Source organism: Etheostoma spectabile, chromosome 1 (genome assembly GCF_008692095.1).
Source record: "Etheostoma spectabile isolate EspeVRDwgs_2016 chromosome 1, UIUC_Espe_1.0, whole genome shotgun sequence".
NCBI classification, from domain to species: Eukaryota; Metazoa; Chordata; class Actinopteri; order Perciformes; family Percidae; genus Etheostoma; species Etheostoma spectabile.
Window position 1 is genome coordinate 1,540,570 of NC_045733.1, and position 23,550 is coordinate 1,564,119.

General features: G+C 39.8%; 1 protein-coding gene across 2 annotated transcripts in view; it reads left to right on the forward strand.

Moving 5' to 3' along the window:
• Positions 1 to 4,889: 4,889 nt before the first annotated feature.
• esrrga (estrogen-related receptor gamma a) overlaps positions 4,890 to 23,550 on the forward strand; it is a 163,962-nt gene continuing 145,301 nt past the window's right edge. Inside the window, exons 1-2 of one of the 2 annotated variants that reach the window (XM_032513695.1) lie at positions 4,890 to 5,132; positions 7,676 to 7,728. The gene's annotated coding sequence lies outside the window, so the exon portion shown is untranslated. Of the gene's footprint in view, positions 5,133 to 7,484; positions 7,504 to 7,675; positions 7,729 to 23,550 lie in introns of those variants that run through there. The other variant, XM_032513691.1, reaches the window with a different exon arrangement.

The following is a 23,550-nucleotide window of genomic DNA, read 5'->3' on the forward strand; positions in this document are numbered from 1 at the left end:
TAGAAGAAAGGTAACCAGTCTGTGCTACAAGGAATGACAAACATTGCAACAGAATCTGAAAATCTGAGAAGACAGGTTTCTGTCGATGCTGCTTTTCATGAAGTAATTCTCGGGATTCACTAGCATTAAAACGAATACAGTAATGGCAATTTTTTCATAGCACTTATTGCTTGAAGCATATCATTTTCAATATGATCTTGCCATTAACTAATACCAGATAACAAGTTAACCACTGTGTGTGTGTTTGTGTGTTTGTGTGTTTGTGTGTTTGTGTGTTTGTGTGTGTGTGTGTGTGTGTGTGTGTGTGTGTGTGTGTGTGTGTGTGTGTGTGTGTGTGTGTATGTGTGTGTGTGTAGACCCCCTTATTATGCTCCATCTTCATTAATAACAGCTATGCTTTTTAATTTCTTTTGCAGGGCCTAAATTAAATGTGTCATCATTTAAAATAGATAGTGTAGGTCTCACATGTCCTCTCTTCCTCTCTCTCTTTTTGTCTGTTTCCATCATGCACGCACGCAAACAGAGAGGTGCTTTGGGATAATTTATAGGATAAATAAAGCATTGCTTCAATTAGTCTTAAGTCAAATAAATTAGTAATAAATTCAATCAGCTCAATTTTATGGGGTTAAGATTCATGATGTTGGTTGCTTTGAAAATATATTCTCTAGGCAAATACATTATATTAGGGCCAGAGAGTAAAGACAACATGACGCAGGGTAATCACTGTTGTGATAGGATATCTAGGAAAAACCAACAAAACAAGTGTATTGCTGTGTTGATCACTTATAAAAGCAAGTTTTTTTAATGTTGTTGGTGGTTTTTCATATTATATGGGTAAGGTGGGTACAAAAGGATGCACAGTGAGCTGGGGATGGTTTTGAACAATCAGTTCTTGCAGTGAGCAGAGACACAAACATGTTTGTGTAATATTGTAAGGACATTCTGTGTGGACTATAACTCATTTGATTCTGAATAATTTATGTTGTCATCCGATTAGAAAAAATAAAAACTTGATCACAAAAACTGTTTTCTATCGTTAATTACCTGCTAGTATGGCTAAGACGTAGCAGAACACCGGAAATGAGAATACTTAACATTAAATTTGACTTTCAGGTGTAGGTGGATACATTGATAGATTATTCCCATTTCCTGTCTAAAATTGAATATCAGATTTTGCTGTAATTCATTAGTCCTCTACCCAAAACAAGCTTGCTGAGAGAACAAATATCAATGTTGCAGTGTGGCCTAGTTGTAAGAGATTCCTCCACAACCAAAGGCTCATGGGAAATCTTTGATTTGTGATGATTTGATATTGCTAACTGCAACTCAGTAAAATTGTATCCTACGGAAACAAATCCCTACCTGACAAAAGCTGAAAATCCAAAATTCAAATGCCAAAGGAGGAATTTACTTAGTACAAAAGATTATCTGCTCATTACTGTAAAACATAAATCTTATGTTGTGTTATATCAAGAAGACAGGTTTTACAACACATTATTACATTCATTCAGAGGACACTTTTGTACAAAGTGACTTTTTTCCGTCTGCTGGGAGAGACTTGGGCCTTTGCTTGAGAACCATGTGATGTGTGTGTGTGTGTGTGTGTGTGCGTGTGTGTGTGTGTGTGTGTGTGTGTGTGTGTGTGGTGTGTGTGTGTGTGTGTGTGTGTGTGTGTGGTGTGCGTGTGTGTGTGTGTGTGTGTGTGTGTGTGTTTAAAGCACATACAAAGGTTTCAACCCTGGAGGGTCAGACAGAAGGCCAGAAGCACTTGAGGAGGAATAAAGCATCTGTGTTCACACTGATCTCCCTGCTCTTCTCATGTGCGTGACTTTGTTTCACAGCAGTGTCTTCTGTACCTGAGCTGGCGTCAGCTCGCCACTTTTTTTTCTCCCGCTCTTTTATTCTTTTTCTGTGTTGGTGCATTCATCTTTCTCTGAGAGCATGGCAGGGCACGATCACTTTGTCCTCCTGTTCATTGCCAGTTTCTGTCCTCTGTCTGTTTTTTTGCACTGTGCTCTTTTCTCTGACTCTGTCTCTCTTATCCTATTGTTGGCTGTTGTTCTCCTCCCTCTCTCCCACTTCTCCCTCACCCTTTTGCTCTCCCGCTCCCGTTCTGTTCCCTCTGTGCTGTTCTGTCTCATGGGCCCTGACCGGCCGTTGTGACCCCACAGAGCTGCGGTGACTTTGGTACAGCCTAGTTGGTAGAAGTCAGTGCAGAGACTACAGATATGAGCTGTAAACTTTGTTTCCTCTAGTCAGCATAAAAGTATGTGTGTGTGAATAGATCCTGTTGCATGCAAGTCCTCATCTCTCTCAGTGTGTGTGTGTGTGTGTGTGTGTGTGTGTGTGTGTGGTGTGTGTGTGTGTGTGTGTGTGTGTGTGTGTGGTGTGTGTGTGTGTGGTGTGTGTGTGTGTGTGTGTGGTGTGTGTGTGGGATCCTGTTGCATGGTAGTCCTCTATCAGTGTCTGCCTCCTGATCTGATTGATTGTTCTGGGTAAATTAGGACTGGGCGCTGGTGATGGGGGCAGGAGTGAGTTACACCCTTCACCCCTGTCCTTGCCCTCCACCCTCTTTCCTTCTTCTCCTCTGTGTCCCTGCTTTTATCATCTTCCTCTATGTCCTCGTCCTTTCCTCTTAACCAGTTCTGTCTCCTGCATTTTCTGTTTCCATCTCCTCCCTTTCCCATGTTGTTTCTTCCCCCACATCCTCGTCACAATTCTTGTATTGTTGAACTGCAATTTTCCATTAAATGTTATGTCACGTGTCCTCTTCAGCCATCAGTTGCACTTTCCCTTTACTTACAGAATTTAAGGATAAAATGTACAGTACAGTATAATCCGAAGGAGTACCCTTTTTATTACAGATGTATTTAGTAGACTTTCTGTCAATGTGTACTGTAAAAGGTTTTTGATTTTTTCAGTGCATTACCTTTCCTCACCTTTACTTCATCTCTGCAAGAAATATATCATATCTATGTACTGTGACATTATATGACCACTGCTTAGTACGTGATGTGTATACACGTGCATGGTACACATCTGTCTTTATTGTCCAGTGAGGAAAAACTTTGATTTGTTGCAGGCTTCACTTATTTCTGACATGTACCTCTTTGATCCGTGAGAGGCTTGAAAGGTCTAAAAAACTTTAAAATGACAATTTGTGTCGGATATGTTTCTCTTTATATGTACACGTGCAAATGTCCTTTTTTTAAAGAGTGCAACATTTCACAGAAAACTTAATTCTCAGTGTATGAGCACTGGAGGTTTCCAGTCTCCACAGGACACTGTAAGTTTCAGGACTCTTATAAGTTACGTTTTGGACCACAAGTGGCTCCAAAAAAGTTGTGATGTCACAAAATCCATCTGGTACATCTGTAGCTCAGCGTTAATTCTTTCAGGAAGACCATACAGCAACCCTGCTTTAAATAAATCTGTTTTGCTCTTTGCTGTTCAGCTGTCATTGCAGGCAAAGAGTGCAACCCTCCACCTCCCTAATCACCTCCAGTCATCTACTCCAGCTGACCGGTCTTTGGGCTCCTTCGTCGCCACCACAGGTGTTTAGATTCCATCGGGGAGTCTGATGGTTCTCTACCCCTAAAATTATTTACAAAATATTTGTATTTTTGTGAAAAAAATTGTTTTAACTAAAATAACTTAGCTGCAGGACTTAATTGCAAAACATGTAAATACTTAACAACTTGTGTTCATTGATTTTCATTATTTTTTTATTAAAAATATAATTTTTACCACTACCATATCAATTGATCTTATTCACGTTTACACATCAATATACATATTTTTATCAATGAATACATGAGTCAATATACCAAGACTACCTGCACTGTACTACCTCATAATACCATGGACTCAATGCACAACAAAAACAGAACTTTATGTTTTGAGTTTGTCCTTAGTGTTACAAAAGTGTTGTTAACCTGTGTGTTTATAGAGAGAGGGGGGATTAGCAAAGAGAGAGAGAGTGAGAGAGAGAGAGTGCCAGAGAGAGAGCAAGAGAGTGCCAGGACATAGACTGGTGTGCACTGGCCTATTTCTGGGATGTATTGGAAATTATTTATCGAAGGTTATTCTCAAATTCTCAATCCTTTCCTCTCCCTTTCTCCTCTCCCGTCCTCTGGTTGTTACTCCTAAACTGCTGAATTGGTGATATTGTCAAAAAAGCTGCTAGCAAATGTGGTTGGGAAACTGGACTCCCCTCCTCCATAAATAGATGTTTGTTTCTGCTCTCTGTTTGTTTGTATTGCCTCTTTCTGGATCGGGCCTGCAGGGACCATTTTTCAGAAAAGACAGCAAGGCTTTGGGGAATACTTAGACTTCCTCTTTTCTACCCTCCCTTCCACTTCTCCCCTCTCATCTTGTTAAGACATCTCTCTTCTCGTTCTCTTCTCGTTCTCTTCTCTTCTCGTTCTCTTCTCTTCTCGTTCTCTTCTCTTCTCTCGTCACTTACCTAATCCTTTTACCCTCTCGTCCATAATATTTTTGGCACCCTCATATCTTATTCTTTGGTATACAGAACAAAATATGTTGAATATTTTGGTTCAAGCTGACAACATAAACAGATTTTTACTTTCGTTTTGTTTTAATTGCGCAATTTTTTTTTGTGTTTGTCCATCTGTCACTTTTTTGCTATGCCACAACATATGTGATGCTTCCAATGCTTCTGCTTCTGATTTACAGTAAATCTTTTTTTCCTGCAGTAGGACTCTGGCTGACTGTCGGCAGAACGCTGGTGTCCTGGGGTGGCACATCAGTTTGGTCAGTTCTGCCAGCACTCGTTCCTCTCTTCTTTCTCCCTCCCTTCCTCTTTCTCTCACTTCCTGTTCTCATACTAGCCGGCACTCTCTTGAAAAAAGAGAGAAACCCTGAGAATGCGCTCTGCCTCTCAGCTGCATACAGAGAGATTAGAGGAGAGAGGGTAAAGGGAGAAATAGAGAGGAGTGGAGAAAGGCAGCGACACATATGCATCTGTTGTGGCAGCGTCCTGCAACCGAGAGGCAAATGAGAGAGGCAGAGAGAGTATGCCAGAGTGAGAGGAGAGAGTGAAAGAGAGGAGATGTCAGACTGCCGTGTCCTTGGGAACTGCAGCACAACTCTTTGAAGAGAGCCGGGAGATGGTGTGAGTAACGTGCATCTCAGCAGGACATCAGTGTTGTCTATGTGCTGCATGGTTGTATATGTACAGTACTATGTGTGTGTGTGTGTGTTTGTGTGTGTATGTGTGTGTGTGTGTGTGTGTGTGTGTGTGTGTGTGTGTGTGTAACCTGCTGCTTGCACGCTGACCTGCCAAGCTTACAGTGAAGGGGGTTTGGCTGCCGATCTTCTCTGCTATTGTCTGCCTGCCTAAGTGTTGCTGACAGGGGATTATGGCAAATACAAAACGCCGTATGGACCAAAGAAACACAGTGCCAAACTTCATAGACACAAGCATGCATGCATGAAGCTCCTGTTGAGAGCTCTGTTTGACTGTACTTGCTCAGTGTGTCTGTGTGTGTGTATGTGTACCTGTGTGTGTGGTGTGTGTGTGTGGTGTGTGTGTGTGTGTGTGTGTGTGTTGTGTGTGTGTGTGTGTCGATGCCTTGCGATAGGTATCTGGTTTAGGTTTCTGTGAGGAGCCTTAGTAATGTAAGTATCTTACATTTTCTTACATTAGCTCATCGTGCAGCAGCACAGAAACCACCTGTAACCAGGCAGAAAAAGTTCATGGTGAGTCAACATTACAATCTGTACTCTGACTTAGTGCCTAATACAAACTAAATCTACACTATTGTATTATAATTATTTTATTAAAGGAAGTTTAAATACAGTATGACTTTATAAACTCAGCCTGCAAAATTAAGGACTGACTGATTATCCTACCCAGTGGCCTTACAGTTTAAAGTTCAAATAAAAATACTGTCTCCCTGCCAAATAAATTGGAATTCAGCTACTCAAAGTGGGCTTATGGTTTCGGGTACGTTTGTTCAAACTCTTTGAGGTCTAGGGATCAGAGCCAAGCAGTGTGACCCATTAAACTATTTGAAACTAATCATAGGCCACAAGTCACACAGCATGCCATGGAGCCCAGTTGGGTTACACTCATCAAAATATAATGAGAGTCAACATGTCAACTCATGTTTCTGAAGTCGTTCTCGAGACAAATGTCATTACTGAAGACATGTGACATTTTATATTTATTTACATATATATATATATATATATATATATAATATAATATCTAGGTAGGATAACATCACACACCCAAATCTAAAATTGCCCATGTTGCATCATGACTTATGAAGCAATGTGGATATCACATGTCTTGTATCATCGCCTGTGTTTGATCATTTGTAGGGAGACAAGTGTGACAGAGATCATACTCTCTACGATATATTTAGATATTAAATTATGGCATACTAAGTGCATAGCTAGCATACCAAAGGATGTATATCATTTCTCTTTCTTGTAGCACCAGTTATGAAAGACGTATCATTGGATTCATGTTTCTAATCAACATTAGTGTTGTATCATAAATTATATTGATATTTTTAGCTCCTTGTGCCTTTAAAGGAAACCCTCGTAGGACTATATATATACACAGTATTACTTCCAAATTTACTGTGATAACCATTATTATTACACTTGACAGCCCTTATGAGCTGCTGTCTGTCAGCATTAATTATTGATTCAATACCATGTTCTCTTTCTGTGTTGTTGTTAGAGCTTAATTCTCCAGTTTACAGTAATTCTACAGCAAATAGTGTATTATAGTATTATAGTGCACACTATAAGTACTATTGATTTCTTCATGAAGGCATGTATTTGAAACACCTAACTGAATAAAGGAGTGGTATACCTTTTCTCACTCTCCGTACTTGAACGTATAACCCTAACCCTAAAACTACTGTGTTTTGTGAATGACAAATGTACCTTCAAGTAAATACATACTTGCTTTTACCAGTATGAACATTATTGTACATTGTATAACAGTACATGGCAGTACAGGTTCATTTCATAACTAATGCTCACAGCATCAATGAACTGAGAGTAGTAACAGGCAGAGTTGATGTTGTCTACGGTATATATATTTAGACTGCAAAAACTGTCCTCAGGGTGAGCATGTAAGTGTGCAGTATGTAGTGAGATTCAGAGTGTGAGAGCATGGTGTGCAAATGTTTGGGTGTGTGTGTGAGTGTGTTTGCGTATGTGTGTGTGTGTGTTGTGTGTGTGTGTGTGTGTGTGTGTGTGTGTGTGTTGTGTGTGTGTGTGTGTGTGTGTGTGTTGTGTGTGGTATATGTTTTTAGGCTGTTCCAGCTAACCAATTGAGGTCAGCCGCTCAATAATTAAAGCGTGTCACTGGTTAGTGCACGAGCTGGGTCGACCAATCCGAGAGACTGATGTCAGATCAGAGTGAGAGAGATTGACTGTTAAAATAAAGAGAATTGGAGGATAAGGAGAGACGGAGCCTGGGACTTTGAGAATGAGAGATGAAAAGTTTAAAGATTGAGAGTATGAAGTTTTCCATTCATATAAGCGTTCTTAGTAGGTGTTTGGATATACACTTTTATAATGCTGCTGCTAAGTCTTGCACTGTGCCATGTGTCTCTCATTCTTTCACTTGTTGCAGTATAAATCTGACAAGTTTCCCAACTACAATATTTTTTTGTCTAACCTGTTACAGTTTCTGAGGACTGAGCACACCTTACAGCAGTTACCTGAGATGAAGAATATCAGGTAAGAGGAGTTGCGATGCACTCATTGTTACACGTTTTTTTCTTAATGATCAAGAAAGAAACAACTTACTCTGATAACAGCTTACTGTACATTTCAATTAGATTAGTTTACAAGCTTAGTAGGAATAACATTTAAATCTTCTTTTATAGCTAGTTTAAACAAATTTAGGTCTAAAAGTGACTGGAAATGGCACAAATGACACAAATATAATATACATTTTTAATATTTATAAAAGAACATTAGGGGAATGTGTAGCATTTTACCTTAGTTTTTCTCATCAAAGTGTGTTATATTTTAGAACGCCAAAAACTGATTCATTATTTGACAAATAATGCTATTTTTTGCATTTCTATTACTGATTTATTTGTCTTTGACTATGTTTAGCATCATGAGGTTAAGCATTATTACAGTGGTTCACAACCCAGGGGGCCAACTGAGGCATTTGTTTTGTGGAATTTAAACGTTCTCTCTTGTGTTTGCATTGATTTGCTCTGAAATATGTAACATTCCTGTCACTGATCTCAGATGTGGAATCGGTCTCTGCAAGATGTGCACTGCAAACTGCTCCTGTAGCATGGGTCCAGTGCAGAACGTTAACTTTTGTTAATTATAGATGTACACATTCTAATGTGATGTTATGAAGTTGTGGCCATTCTTTGGGTTAGCTTCCGACAGTGAGCTCTCCAGTCATTTAAATGTTGACTAATAAATTATTTGAGTCATGGCTAGATGGACCCTGAGCATAGCCAGCTAATCACACCAGTGGCTTAATCATATAAACCCTGTATATATACATATATATATATATATATATATATATATAATATATATTAAAGATTTTTTCGGGCTGCACTTCAAGGCTCCGATGTGCTGATTCTGCAGTTGTTGGTGGAGTGAAGTTCAGGATGTGGTTGACAAACTCTCAATTGTTCCTACCAGGAGTAATATCTGCTGTCAGTGGGAAGCCAATTGCATATGTTATTAATCTCACATCTTTGTAGCTGTTTGCTTGGCTATATAATGATGTGTTGTTGGGCTGTGGTTGCTTAGTGTTTAAATCGGCCAGTTTGTGCTCTGAGATTTTCCCATCAGTTCTGTCTGTGCTGTGTCACCCAGCTTTGGGTTGTGTAGTCAATGTAGAGCATTAAATAATTTAGATTTCACAACTGTAAATTTGTATCTTCATCAGTTCTACATATTTTCTGCCAGCAAGGTTTACTCTAGTTGCTTTTTTTGTGATTAGATTACTATATAGCATGACCCTCGAGCCTTGGGTATAGTCTATAGGATGTATTCTGATCGTGTTTATCTGGAAGCCTTTCTGGGTGATGTGCGTTCTTAGTAATACTGGTTGCTACACGCACACAAACACACACATACACACACACATTTACAGACTGGTGACCAGAGACATGAGGCTCCTCAAACACTACAAACTGCAGTCCACTTCAGACCCTGATGATGTCCTTAGGAACAGCGTATCATTATTGGCATCCCTGCAAACAGGAAACTAATTAATGTAAGAACATACCATAAGTATTATATAAGTGAGTACATGTTTGTTTTTCTTTTATTCACTATAAATATCTGTAGTTGCTTAAATACTTCTGCTCACTTACTGTCCTTGGGAAACTCTACCAAAATAAATTCCATACTTTTACTTTTACTGTACTGAGGCATTTGTTTTGTGGAATTTGAATCAATGTATTTGTCCACTGTTCACTTAGATCCTCTTGCAATCCTTAGCATCCTTAGATCCTTCTTCATCTCAACCTTTTTTAAGTTGTTCAGTCTGTCCACTGGTTTTTCTCTGTTCTGTATAAGCCTTCTGTTTTTACTGCTAATCCCTTTTTATGCTTCTCCCAGCCAGAGGCCCCAGTGAGATCCTGTTGATTTAGCCAGAGGTTGATCTCATGATTAGTATTCAGCTGTCAGAATACGTCAGTCAACTTTTGGAGGCCCCTCTCAATCCTCACCCCTCCAACATCATTTCCCTATTAAACTCTCAATGTATACCTCCCTAATGTACTTGTGTGTGTGTGTGTGTGTGTGTGTGTGTGTGTGTGTGTGTGTGTGTGTGTGTGTGTGTGTGTGTGTGTGTGTGTGTGTGGCCACATGGTCCTGAAGAGAGAGCCCTGTGTGCATTAATGTAGATGAATATCCACCCTCCTCCTGATTTCCCAGGAAGTCACCCTCCATCATCGTAAATGACATGAAAAGAGCTGGAGATAGATATATGCATGAATTAATTGGCTTGAATAAGAGTATTTAGAAGCTTAATCCATGGGGATTAACGCAAGCAGCCCTCTCCGGATTTAAGCTACTGTGCGTTCTCAGCAGAGGATTGTTTCATTTTCAACTATCCTCCTCCTCACATGCCACCACCTTTAGTTCTTAGTCAGTGAGCCTCTAAAAAGCTGTCAAGTGTAGGATTAACAATGTAGAATACTACTAGATTGCTAATTGCCCTAATAACCTTTAAAAAATAGAATGATTTTTATTGAGGCATTTATTAACTCCACCTGGGTTACTGTTGTGTCTTTCTGCTTACTACACACAAAGATGGCACTGTTGTTACAGGATTAGTGCAGCCACTAGACAGATAGAGCTAGATCTCAAGAACAGTGACATATTGCAATGTTTTGTACAGCATTGTGTTTGGTTAGTGTCCCTGTTCATACCTGAGTGTGTGTTTGGCAACAACTAAGCTTCTAACTTGGTGCCAAATCCATAATCATGCGCACAGAAGTGCATTGAGTTAACTGCTGAATAAAAGCGAGGTTACGCTCAAAACAAAATAGTTCATAGGATCTGTTGTTCCAACATTGAAGGAAAAAGCGGCTTATGCCATGGATGTATTATATTGATCTGGATACATGATTACAAAATGGTGCCCACTCAGTTCAATAGAGTTGCTCGCCTGGCACATTCGCCAAAAACGTTTCTAAGCTTCCGGGTTTACTTCTGTGATTTGCGTCCCTCAGAGCATCCCAGTGTCATGGCAGTTTGTGAAATGGTCATGTTCAAAAACCGTGACATGTACACGTGATAAATGCAAAAATCGTAACATGTACACAAAATAATAAATCAAAATTACGTGACCATTTCACAAACTGGCGTGAAACCGGGTAGGGTTCATACCTGATCAGAACGTCCACACTGCAAAAAAAGGGTGAAAGGCCTACTGTCATAGGCTGAGGAGGGATGAAACGTGGTGATCATTCAAAATGGGTTGATGCCACATGCTTAGGGACAGACTCTCAACAGGAATAATGAAAAAAGAGAGCTTGACAGGAAAGTTCAAGCCCTGCTTATTCCTCACCTACGCACATCTGGCTTATCACTGTTTGAAGTGCACATGAACGTTAGATTGTCAGTTTCAAAAAGTTACAGAAATTGTCCAATGCAGGGGTTTCAGACACTATTTGACTATCACTTTGTGAAAACATTTTAAAGCTTTAAAGGGGTACTCCAGTGATTTACCGTTGAATTTCCATAAAATTAGACAATTCACAAGAGACAGAATTAAAAAGAATGGTTAAAATTGAAGTAGCTCAGGCCGAGATACCCTGACATTTAGTCTGTAACATGGGTAAAGCTCTAAAATCCTGCTTTTCTTGTAATGCTATAATGATACTTTATGAAAACGTTTAAAAGCTACATCCAGAGCCACAGAGCATTTATACAATATGGTTTGTGAGTAAACTGAACTTCATGTTGAAATTGGTGGCGTGCCCCTTTAATTGTCCAATAGAGTCTTTGCTTCAGGACCATTGTGTTTCTTAAGATCTTTTTCCATTTACTTGACACAAGGTGTTAGATAAATATGATTTTACATTTGTTTTGTTAATGTGACACGGTAAATAGCTAAAAAAACTCAGACACACTGTGTTCTTTACAGCCAACTAGGGCTCAAGCACTTTCCACAGAAAGATTTCTCCTTTCTTCTTCCCTACTCTCTTTGCCTTTTCTCTATACTTCTCTCCTCTTCTGCCTCTCATTTGTCTCCACCATCCTCACCCTACCCTTTCACCATCTACTTCACTTCCTCTCGCCTCCTCCACTCTCATCTTTAGTGCTCCACTGTCCTCCCCCCTCCTCCATTTATGGGCTTTGCATTGCAAGTCTACGAGATACTGAGCAGATCAATGCCTATAGATTGGCTCATTGGAAGCCATTAGTTATGGGTTTTTATAAAGCTAGTCATTATTGTGCTTAATCTTGCAGAAAATTAAATTTAGAGTTGTGTACAGTGTTTTGGTTAAAAGTTGTTGATTTCTTTCCCCCTCTCATTCACTTACCAGCTGCTATTTTTCTTGCATTTTTTGCATTTATTACTGTGTGTTCATGTGCGCACATGTTTAAGCCACTAAATATGAATGACAACCTGCTGAAAGAACATAAACACACACACACACACACACACACACACATACACACATACACACATACAGAGGTGCATAATGGTGCATAATGTCATGTCGTTCATACTGTTCATTCTTTTCATCCTGTTCACATTGTTATATAACGACATAATATCTATTTATACAGTTTGGTTGTTTTGTATGTGTAAGCGCATTGTGAGCAACGATGTTCCAAAGAAAATTTCCTCGTATGTCTTCATACCTGGCAAATAAAGCTGATTCTGATTCTGATTCTAAATCTTAATAAACCATCATGCAATCTGGTCATGCCAAAAAACCTTTCAAGAAAACTGCCTATAGTACTGCACACGTACTGCAGTTTTTTTTCTCAGTGTTGGCAAATTCCTCTATTGTCAGAGTGTCTGTCTTCAGCTTTACAAACTTAAACTTTTTTCCCCTGGCACTTTGCTTTTGTTTTTCTAAGAGTGTTGTGAGTCTGTCCTGGTCCAGCTTCAATTTTCAGAATAGGTCATGAACTCTTGGACACTCTTTGCTCTCTTTTTTAACTCTGCCATTCCAGACCCCATCCAATTACCTTTCTGTGCCTCTTCAGTTTTTCCTCATCTCCCAGTTGCAAAATACCAGCAACCCCAAACCCATTACCACAGATGTGAATACACGTTTAAGCTACTTGGACAAAATATTGTATTTATTGTGCAAATAAATCTGTCAAATTATTTATTTATTTAACTAATTAAAAACAGATACGTTGTTTTTTCAATCCCTGGCCTTCTTCTATATTTATACCTTTTTGCTTTTGGTCTCTCCTCGTCACACCCAAAACTTCCTTTTCCTCTCCCTTTCTCTTCCATTTTTCTCGTTCATCCCTAATTCCCCATTCTTTTAACCTTCTCCCTCTTGTCTCTCATCACTCTGTCCTTCAGTGGTTCCCTCCCTGTCCCGGTTCCAATTCTCCCACCCCTCTCTTTTACCCTTTTCAACCCCTCTACCTGCTCCCCCCACCTGCATCCTTGTTCTTCCCCTCCTTCTCTCAGTCCTCTGCTTCCTTTTTCTCCTGTTTCCCTTTCTTCTGTCCTTAACATCCCTCATGTCTCCCCTCTTGTCACTCTATCCCCATCCGTGGTCCTCTTGTCTCCCTGTCCCGAATCCCTCTTTGCTCCCCCACACCCACATCCTCTCTAACTAAACAATAGATGCCTTGAGCTCTGAAAGATTGCTTCCCATCCCACCCCAACACCATCAACACTACCCACCCTCCTCCTCTCCCACCCCATGATGATATGCAGAGTAGGGCAGCAGCCTTCTTTTGTTTAGCTTAGCGCAAATGAAAATTGCTAATCAATTTTTACCCCCTCTTATTTCATGCCGTGTAGTTCCTGCCCCTCCCCTGCCAGCTGTCATTGTGTGGTTGTGGCGCAGGGCTGAAAGCTTCATTAGCAGGAGGACAGCATGTTTTTCCCCTCAGCACTGTATTCATGGAATTACTAAAGATAGCTGGGACGTTGCTTGGTGTTACTTATAGAATTAGTGCAAATAGATACTTCCTTCTGTCTCATGCTCACCTTTTTTTTGTCAAAAGCACAGCATAGAATTTTGATCATGGTTTTATGATTATAATCTATGATTTTTAAGGTTTTTGCACTCTAGCCATGTCCTTCATAGCGCAACTTTAACTAAACTAGCCAAATAACCAAAAATACTACCTTGAAGTGTAGTCCATTTTTATCCATTTTTATTCTGTGGCTATGATACAGTATCAGACTAGCATATTAGTTCAAGGAAAGCTCAAGCCTCATACAGTATACATGTTCCAACTCTATGTGCATGTTTTGGTTTATAACTCGGTGAATGTTTTTACTTGTTTTCTGCATGTTCTTACTTAAAGCAACATCAAAGTCAAGTTTAAGTTGCCTGATTCTTATAATATAATGCTGTGAAGACAAACTCAAGCAGTGCAGTCAAGTCTGGGTGTAATTCTGTATGTCAGCAGCATGTACTGTGGGTGACTAACATGAGACCTCAACTCGATTATCCATAATGACTTCATTTCAGCATTTTAAAATGTTAAATCAAGCAATTCATGAGCAGCCAAATACTTCTCCAGTTTTTGTTCACTACTCTTTTTGTCTCTCTTGCCCTCTGTGCTGCCCAGAGTCCTGAACTATAGAACAAAATGTAAAAACACACAGAAAATGTAAGCATTTTATTCTGCAAAAAGGGCTTGCCCAGCAGAAATTGCTAGTACGGGTATCCTTGCTACAGTATACACAAAATACAGAGCCACACAGGGGACATGTCCAGTCTTGTAATGACGTTTATTTTATTTTTTCCCAAGATGGTGATTGGCAACATCTATAAAGTTAGACGAAGATGACCTGTTTTCCTAGTGGAATATATAAATCCCCGTAAGGCAGGAGGACCTACGTGACCATGACCAAAATAAGCAAAATGTAATGTAAGGGGCATTCTTTGGATGAAAATTAGCACACCTTGCCTCTTGCCAAACAACAACCAATGAAGCTAATCAGTTACCCTGCATGGCAGCTGGATGCTCGTGATATCACAAGATCACACGAGAATTGCGGGATCCCGTGTCACACATCAGGCTCCAACCTAATGCGTTTGTGTTTGAAACGCCTGTGTCCAAACGTGAATTTATAGTGTGTGACGGCCACAACTGACATGGCTAACAGATGTCTCGTCCAATCAACTGCCAGGTATTTTTTTTAAAGTGCCTGCCCTTTCCTAAACAGTTTCCAATATGTTAACAATATCCGGTTAGCTAGTCAGCCCAGGTTTGTAAAATACAATCTAAAAACAAGAACCGCTGTCCTGTTTACAGATTTCCAGTAAACTAACTAAGCTTACAACATTTTCACTGACACTCTGGAAATCTCAGTAACTGCGATAAATAGTCCCTTTTATCACTTAACACAATGACACTCATAACAAAGAAGCTAAACACTAAAAGGGCATTCAGTCCATTCAGTCATTCCAAATGTTTCCATGTAAATACAATCATTATTAACACAAAATTATTTAGAGGAAGCCATGACAAAAAATGTTGCTTCCTGGCCACTGATGACCGAGCACTTCCAGCAGAGCTGACATTTGCCTTGTCTGCATCGGAGTATGCTAGATGCAGCTAATGTAGGCATAAAGTGCACAAGTCAGAGTTCACATAATGGCCAATGGTAATGGGATGAAATAGAAAGAGAGAGAGAGAGGAGGAGAGAGAGAGAGAGAGAGAGAGAGAGAGAGTGTGAGTGAGTGAGTGAGTGAGTGATGAGTGAGTGAGTGAGTGAGAGAGAGAGAACTCTCCTTTCTCTTCCACTCTGTAGTCAGCTACCAGACCACCTGCCTTTTGGTGAAAACAGAAATGGTAGGAAAAGAGAGAACAGAAAACTGTCCGACCCTTCATACTGGAGATGTTTGTGTTTGTATTTGTGTGCATTCTGCCCTAGCTGGAGCTGTTTGTCTGTTTGAAACTGATAATCACAGGCTCTTCTGTCTACTATAAGAAACAGTTACCTCCACTCTGTCAGAGAATATATTTCAAAACCACCTGCCAAACTCAAATCAGCTTAAAGCTTTAGTGTGTAACTTTTTGATGGTAATGAACGTCCATTACATTCAAGCCGTTGACAAATGAGTTGCTACAAAACTAATTATGACTCGGAATCTAAGACTTAATAATCAGCTCCACACAACTCTCTCTGTATTTCTCAGTATGGCAATGTTCAGAAGGTTGTGTTGCCTGGCAACTTTTGCAGCAGAAATTTGAGTTAACTGCCTCTTCTTAAGAGTCCATGATATTTTTTTTTATCCTCTGCGTCCTCCATTGCTACTAGCAATTACGTGGGGAAGGGGTGGGGGCTGTGCCCAATCACTGGATGCTTGAATCATGTGGAAACTCTGACAGTTTTGTTGTCATTACATAGAATTCCTCATGGGGGCGACAGAAATGAGGCACTATGGCTTTAACACTTAACTTCAAAACATTTTCTCACATAGATACAACCCCGCATCAAGTTAACGGACATGTTTTGATTCTAAACCTCTTTTTGTAATTTTGGTCATCACTCATTATTGGTTAAGATAACATTAAGTGTTGACATTAATTTCAGTCAGTCAGTGGTGTAAGTTAAAAGGCTGACTATCCACTGTTCATTTGGTTCAGACCTAATTTTTACCCCGTAAGTTACAACTTTAAGTCACAACTCACGACTTGGTAGCGTTCCAGCCAAAGTCAGGAGAAACCCTTCTAGCCAGCGCTAGCTAGAGGCTAGTGTAGACGTTAGCTAGCGCTAGCTGATAGAAGCGATTTCTAGTCTGCAATATATTTTTTTCCGACTTTCTTCATTTAATAAACGTAACCTGTAGTAGTACACAATCATATGTGTTTTGTTTTGATTACAATGTGCATAATTACTTTACATTGCCTATTTATATATATTTAGTTCTATTTCTCACTGTTAATCACCGGTGTCTGTACAGCATCAACAGGGGTCGACACTGTTGTTTATGTGTGTGTGACGTCAAAACTGTAACTGGGAGTACAACGATCTGGTATGAGTTCACAAGTAGTGAGTTACTGGTTTGACTGCCGTTCCAGGGCATTTCAAACACGAGTTACGGGTTGCCTGGAATGCACCATTAAGTGTCATCATTACCAATTGAGATGATGCCAAAACTAAAAAAAAACAAGACTCAAATGGCACTCACATTTACAGTGAGTGAACATGCAGAAGTTTTATGTTAGAGGCAGTTTGCCTGCTGGGGAAATTGAACTCTTGACTTTTGACCTCACCAGACAAAATGTTCGTCCTCCAGCTCACCATTTTACCTAATATCAATGTGAAGCTGGATACAAGAATCCTTGTCAGTCTTCTTCTTCTGCTCTGTCCCCGCTCAGTCCATAACATCCATTTGAATCTAAAAACCAAACAGACATGGCTGTTAAATCTAAGGTCATGCCAAAACCAAGGAGATTAATTTTTGATTGGCTGGAAATTAAACCCCTATCACCAGTGAGGAGAACAGTTGACCTGATAGTTTTGTGTGATTTATTCATGTCATAGGTCAAAAATCTTGATACATCTGTGTAAAAAAAATTAAGAAATTGTACTGATTGAATGTACAGATTCCCAAGCTGTTCTTATTCTTTAGCAATTTAGGATGGTCACACATCACAGAGACAATAACTTTTAACAAATTTATCAGCACATTTGTCTCATAAAAACTTTGACAAACTGCATACATAGTTTCACATGCTATGAGGCATTTCTTTGTCTATTCTCTTTTCTTTTGATCCATCACTCTGATTTCAGCCACAACCTCAATTTTATATCAAAATATTGATGACTGCTCTCTCTCTCTGTCTCCACCACAATCTTGTTATTGACCCTAAGATAGTTGGTGTCAGGATTTTCCTCTCTCATTTCTCTCCTCTCTCTCTTCTCCTCTCTCTGCTTGTTGATCATAATTTTCCATCTCCTTCTATTAATAGCCAGGGGATCTGTTTGTCACCCCACTTTACGGTGTCTAGTTGCCTCTTGGGTGTTATGAATAACACCAGTGAATATAAATATATTGATACTTTTAATCTGGTGTTAAGAAGACATGACTGCCTTAATTTAATCAAGCCGCCTTTTAAATGTCTTGGTCACGGGGACCAAAGGGGCAGTCTGGTTTATGTGTGTCCTCTTTTTTTGAATGTGTAAGTGCACGTGCGTGTTTGCATGTGTGGCAGTGTGTACATGATAATCTAAGGCACTGATAGTCACTCGTGGCTTTTCTCCTTCAATGAGCATCATGTATCAGTCATAGTTTTTTCATTGAAACCAGATCATACCACCAATCACATGTTCTGACACAGAACATAAATGGGTAGAATGGGCATTAAGTAATTAAGGTCATTGAGTCATTGACTCACGACACACACATATAAATATATATATACTATATATCTAATACCTGGTAGCAGAACAACAACCTACTCATGAATGCCAGCAAGACAAAAGAGATGATAGTGGACTTTGGGTAGAAGCAAGGAAGGAACTACAGGTGGTGCCCCCTGCCAAAAGGATGTTTGCACTTTCTACAAGAAAAAGGCTGGGGAAATAGTAAAAGATCCAAACCACCAGGTACTTGGATAGCTGAGTTGGTAGATCGGGAGTCCATTTATAGAGGTTTACTCCTCGACACAGCAGGCCTGCGTTTGACTACGGCCTGCGGCCCTCTGCTGCATGTTTTTCCCCCCTCTCTCTCTGCTTTCATTTCTTCAGCTGTCCTGTTAATAAAGGCCTAAAAATTCCCCCAAAACACAATCTTTAAAAAAAAATTTAAAAATACGAATAAAAGGTCCAAACCATCTAGGTAACAGCCTTTTCTCCCTGTTGAGATTGAGCAGAAGGTACCGGACAAAAGAGGCCAGCACCGAGAGGCTTAGGTGGAGCCTCTACCCTCAGGCCTCTAGGATCCTGAATGAGGACACTGACCAAGACTTCCCCCCACTAACTTGTGACTTGCTAATGGCCAATGTGTATTTTTCATTTTTGCAGAGCAGACTAATTTATAAAGTGAGAAACTTGCAGACACCGAAAGAGGTTTAAACAGAAACAGGGAGAGAATAGACACTGTACTCTTTAATATGATACGGACGGGTCATACTATCTATCTCCTTGATGTGTGTGGTGTGTGTGTGTGTGTGTGTGTGTGTGTGTGTGTGTGTGTGTGTGTGTGTGTGTGTGTGTGTGTGTGGGTGCAGTGTGGTTTGAACCCAGTGGAAAAGCAGGAAGAGTTGCTAATCCGCGTGGCTGGTCGGGCAGAAAGGCCATTCATATTTATAGCTGACTGAACCACATTCTGTCATACAGATGTCCAATACTGAGAGCATGAACAATAATAACTCCAGAACAAGATCAAAATATGGGTCTAAAGGAAACTTAGACCAGAGTCACATTCATAGCCTGCTGAGTCACTCTTAGATAAAGATGACACTGTGACTAAAAGGAAGAAAAACTCTACAATTAGACCGGAATATGTTTAAAACCAGGATGATAATCTCCTGACTCGCTCAATCATGAAGAAAGCCTTTGTGATGAAAACATTTTGAAGTTTGAAACTTTGACGGAAAGTGGGAATCTTGTGATAGGCTAAGTATGGACTAAATACCATTGTCAATCAAACAGCATGCTTCTAAATACACTTTTCTTTAAACAGTAGTTTTCAAAATGACTGATCACGGAACCCATTACGCAAATTTTAAATTAAGTGTTGATACCCCAATTCGTTTTAAGTATAGTCATTCACTATGTAGTTGAAATGTGATAAGAAACTTTTTAGTAGACTTCATCACAGCCAAAATGTACTTTAAGCAATCATTGTAAAATGGCTATTACAGGAACTGCAGCTTAAAGTCATTTTCAAATTGGGTGAGCCACGGTGGTTGCTGTGTTGTAGGAATATGAGTAATGGTGGACACAGGCCACTTTCAGGCCAACGTTCCCCAAATGAATTGGAAGGCTACAGTATGTTTATTGACAACGTGCCATTGATGGTCGCTACCCAGCCTCAGAAAGGTTAAGGGATATATTTAACGTGCTGCCTAACAGTCATCCAGAGGTAAGACAGGAATAACTAGATCTGGACAGCAATAGAGGGTCTAAAAGTGAACAGGGGTTATAAATAACCATTCACAACTGGGTCACATTCTGTCATACACACATCAGAGAAAATGACAAAATATGAGTTAAAATGTAAGACTTGTGCACACATCTTTATTGACCTTGTAACACATAGGGTCACATATTTCATTGTTTAATATGTAAGGTGTGTATATGTGTGCATGTGTGTGTGTGTGCGTGTGTGTCGACTGCCATGATATTAGTGAGATGAGGTATTTTTAGAGAACAGACTGATCTTGCTCTGTGTGACTCCAGTCAGCTTGCCATTTCCATGAATCATATCATTGACCGAGATACGCCTTTGTTTCTGCACATACTCACATAGAGATATACAAATACTCGCACACATAAAAAATAAGTACTTGCGGGCAGATGTTTAGAGAAGGCAATTTTTTTCTCCCAGGAAGGGTTCACTTGTGAAGCAGTAGAAGCAGCCGCAGTGTTGTACTATATTCTATGTCTCTAAAAATGTTTTAGGCCAAGGCTAAAAAAATTGCGGTGATGTGTGCTAATGTGTGATAACAAAATGATTCATACTTCCCTGAGACATCTTTGAAAAAACATCTTTTTTTGCATCACAATCTACTGAAATTACAGCAACGGGAAACTCCATCTAAAATATGTTATATCTTTGGTATATAAAAATATTATTTTTTTCTTCTTTTAAGAGAAAAACTGCAGTCATCTGCAGTCAACTTGAATTTATTTGACATGGACTCCAATGGTGACCTGTTTTTTACTTTATCATTATATCTAATTTGGTAGAGAATATTATGCAGTACACATTTTTTTAAGCTTGTACAGTACATTCACAGGTTCCTATACATCAGTATGTATACGAACACTGCAGGTCTAAATTTGCATAATATTTAGTGTGTGTGTGTGTGTGTGTGTGTGTGTGTGTGTGTGTGTGTGTGTGTGCGTGCGTGTATCTTTGTATGAGATAGATCTATGTTGAAGAATCCTAGTTTCTAAGCTGTAGCTGGAAGAGACCACCATCAGCATCAAAACTGATGGAAACACACACACACACACAACACACACACACACACACCACACACACTAGCACTACTACCACTTCCACAAATAGAGATCAAATACTGATGCTAAAAAAGAGCAGTAAAAACATGAAATTACCGGCTAATACAATAATTGAGGTGTCATTTACATCATTCAATAGTGTAAATAGGTTAATAAAAAGTGCCAAGCTGAGTGCTTGAATATGATTAAATGTAGTAACAATACCCTTGAGGAACAACAAAAACATTCAATCTCTTTTTATCTTACCGTGTTTGTCAAAGTTAATTCATATGATTGCGGGTAATGCAGTTACATGTTGGAATAAAAGCCAGTAAGCCACAGAGACTGGTTGAGGCTATCGTATCGTATTTGACAAATGCGATTTACATCAATAAAAGGCACTAAGTCAAGCGGTTCAAGAGCCTAACTGCTAACAATACTCTAGAGAAAGAGTAATACATCGCATCAGTTTGTATTTATCTGTCAGCTGCATTGGCGGGGCCTCTAGAGAGAATGAAATACACATGCACTTCTAGTGTATACAGAAAGCCCACACACTTACAGAGCAATACTCATGCACAGTATACAGTACATGCAGCACAGACACACAGTATACACACACCCTCAAACTATCTCTGCAGTTACAGTTCACATCTACAATTATTTTGGGTGTACAGTGTGTGTGTGTGTGTGTGTGTGTGTGTGTGTGTGTGTGTGGTGTGTGTCCCTCCTCTCTCCCTTGAGTACTCTCACCTCCTCAACCTGTCTCAACCTTACCACCTTTGCACATTCCCCTTCTGACTGGAACTAGGTCTCCCTCTTCTTTATTTTCCTCTCTTTCACCTATTACTCTGTCTCTTGCTCTGTTCTTTCCACTTCTTTTTGTTATATAGATATTCTCTCTCTTCCTCTGTATGGAGATACCCCCCTCACAGCACCCCCAATGACCCTGTCCATGACCACTGACCTCAGGGGTAAATGCAAGGTCCCACCTCACCAGGAAATAAAGACATTAGCTTCCTCCTGCTGTCTGACCCCGCTCACCTCCCTCGTCTTCCCTCACCCCTTTCCTCCATATCCCTCTCCCTAAATCCCTTTTGTACCACCTCCTGTTCTGTTTTCTTTTCCCTCCCTTCAGCCACTTCACTCTCTCAACACTGTTTTGTCATTGTGACTCCTGTCTTATTTTTTTACTTGTCTTTGTTTTACATATTTTGCCACGCAGAAATTCAGTTTCATCTTTTTTCCCCCACTATCATTATACTGGTTTTTTTTACATGTCAACAACCAAAGTTGTGCTCAATTAAAACCCACTACCACCCCACACCACACTCCACATACACTGACTTGCTTCAAAAACTGGATTAGTTTAGGGCTGTCTCCTGAGAATCTCTCTTACTCCTCCTTTTTCTGCAACTAGTCAATGACTCTATTGCTAAATCAGGACTCACATTATCCAGTATGGAGGGTGTATGTGTACGTATCTTTGTTACTGTAAAACTGGTTTATTTCAGAGAGAGAAAGAGAGAAGAGAGAGAGAGAGAGAGAGAAAGAGGAAGAGAGAGAAATAAATTCTTTTTTCAGCAAACTTCCTGCTGAAATCATACACAGACTTCTCTGATTTTTTCTTGTTTAACCAAAGAGCTGAAGAATTTTATGTCACATGTCTTGTAACCTCTTTTATCAGCAGATGCTAATGACTAATGATCTTGGGTATTAGCATTTTTCTTAGAGACAAAATGACCAATGCAATGACTTATCTGTCTCATAAATATTAGGGCAAGAGAGATTAAAGGGGCTCTATGCAGTTTTGGCCATTTCTTCTCTTTTTTCTCGCAGGTTTCTCTATAGAGCTCCCCCTACAGCTTCAGAATAGATATTTTGCAGCTCCATGTTTACTTGTTTCCTTGACTACACTCCGTCAGTCCGCCATTTCTTCTTTCTCTGTTCCTTCGACAATGCTTTCCAAGCTTTTTTTTTTCCAGCTCAGCCATGACAATAGTGTAAATTACTCCATCTCTACCTTGTTAGCCGGTTCCTGAATCGGCGTACGTGTGCAGTGCCGTGAAGCAATTTGTTACATCGTGAGACCTGATATCACGCAATATTGGGCTCGTCTGGTTTTTCCACTCACAGGTACTTGGGGAAGTGAGTTGACCACCATTCAACTCGAAAAAAAAGTCATATAACCATTACAGTGACTCCGAAGCTGTTCAGTTAAGGCAAATTAGGCCAAAAAAACTGCACAGTTCCCCTCCAAAATCTAGACTGAACTGTACAAGATAATAAAGACAAAATATTAAAATTCTGTTTAATATTTGAACAGAACTCTGCTTTAATGTCTGACTCATGTAGTCTGTATAAATATGGCTAGCCAACAACAAACTCTAAAGGAATTGGAAAGGAGGGCAGAATATTTCCCTGAAACACACTTTGAAAAGAAAAAGTGTTTGCACACAGTTTGGTGAGGTGGTTTGTCATTTGGGTGTGTGGTTGGGGGTATATCTTTGTATCTTCTTGTAGCTGCTTGCGTATGAGCTACCATGGTTTTGTTCTTCTTTGCATGTGAGATGGCATCGTTAGTGTGTTGGTTTTTCATCCACAGAGTGAAACAGAAAAGTGTTCCCATGAGATTACTCTTCTTCTCTCCCTCACTCCCTTGTTCCCAAGAGTAGGGAAGAGGGAGAAAACATTTGTCTGGTGCAGTTGTTCCCAGCAGTAACACAAGT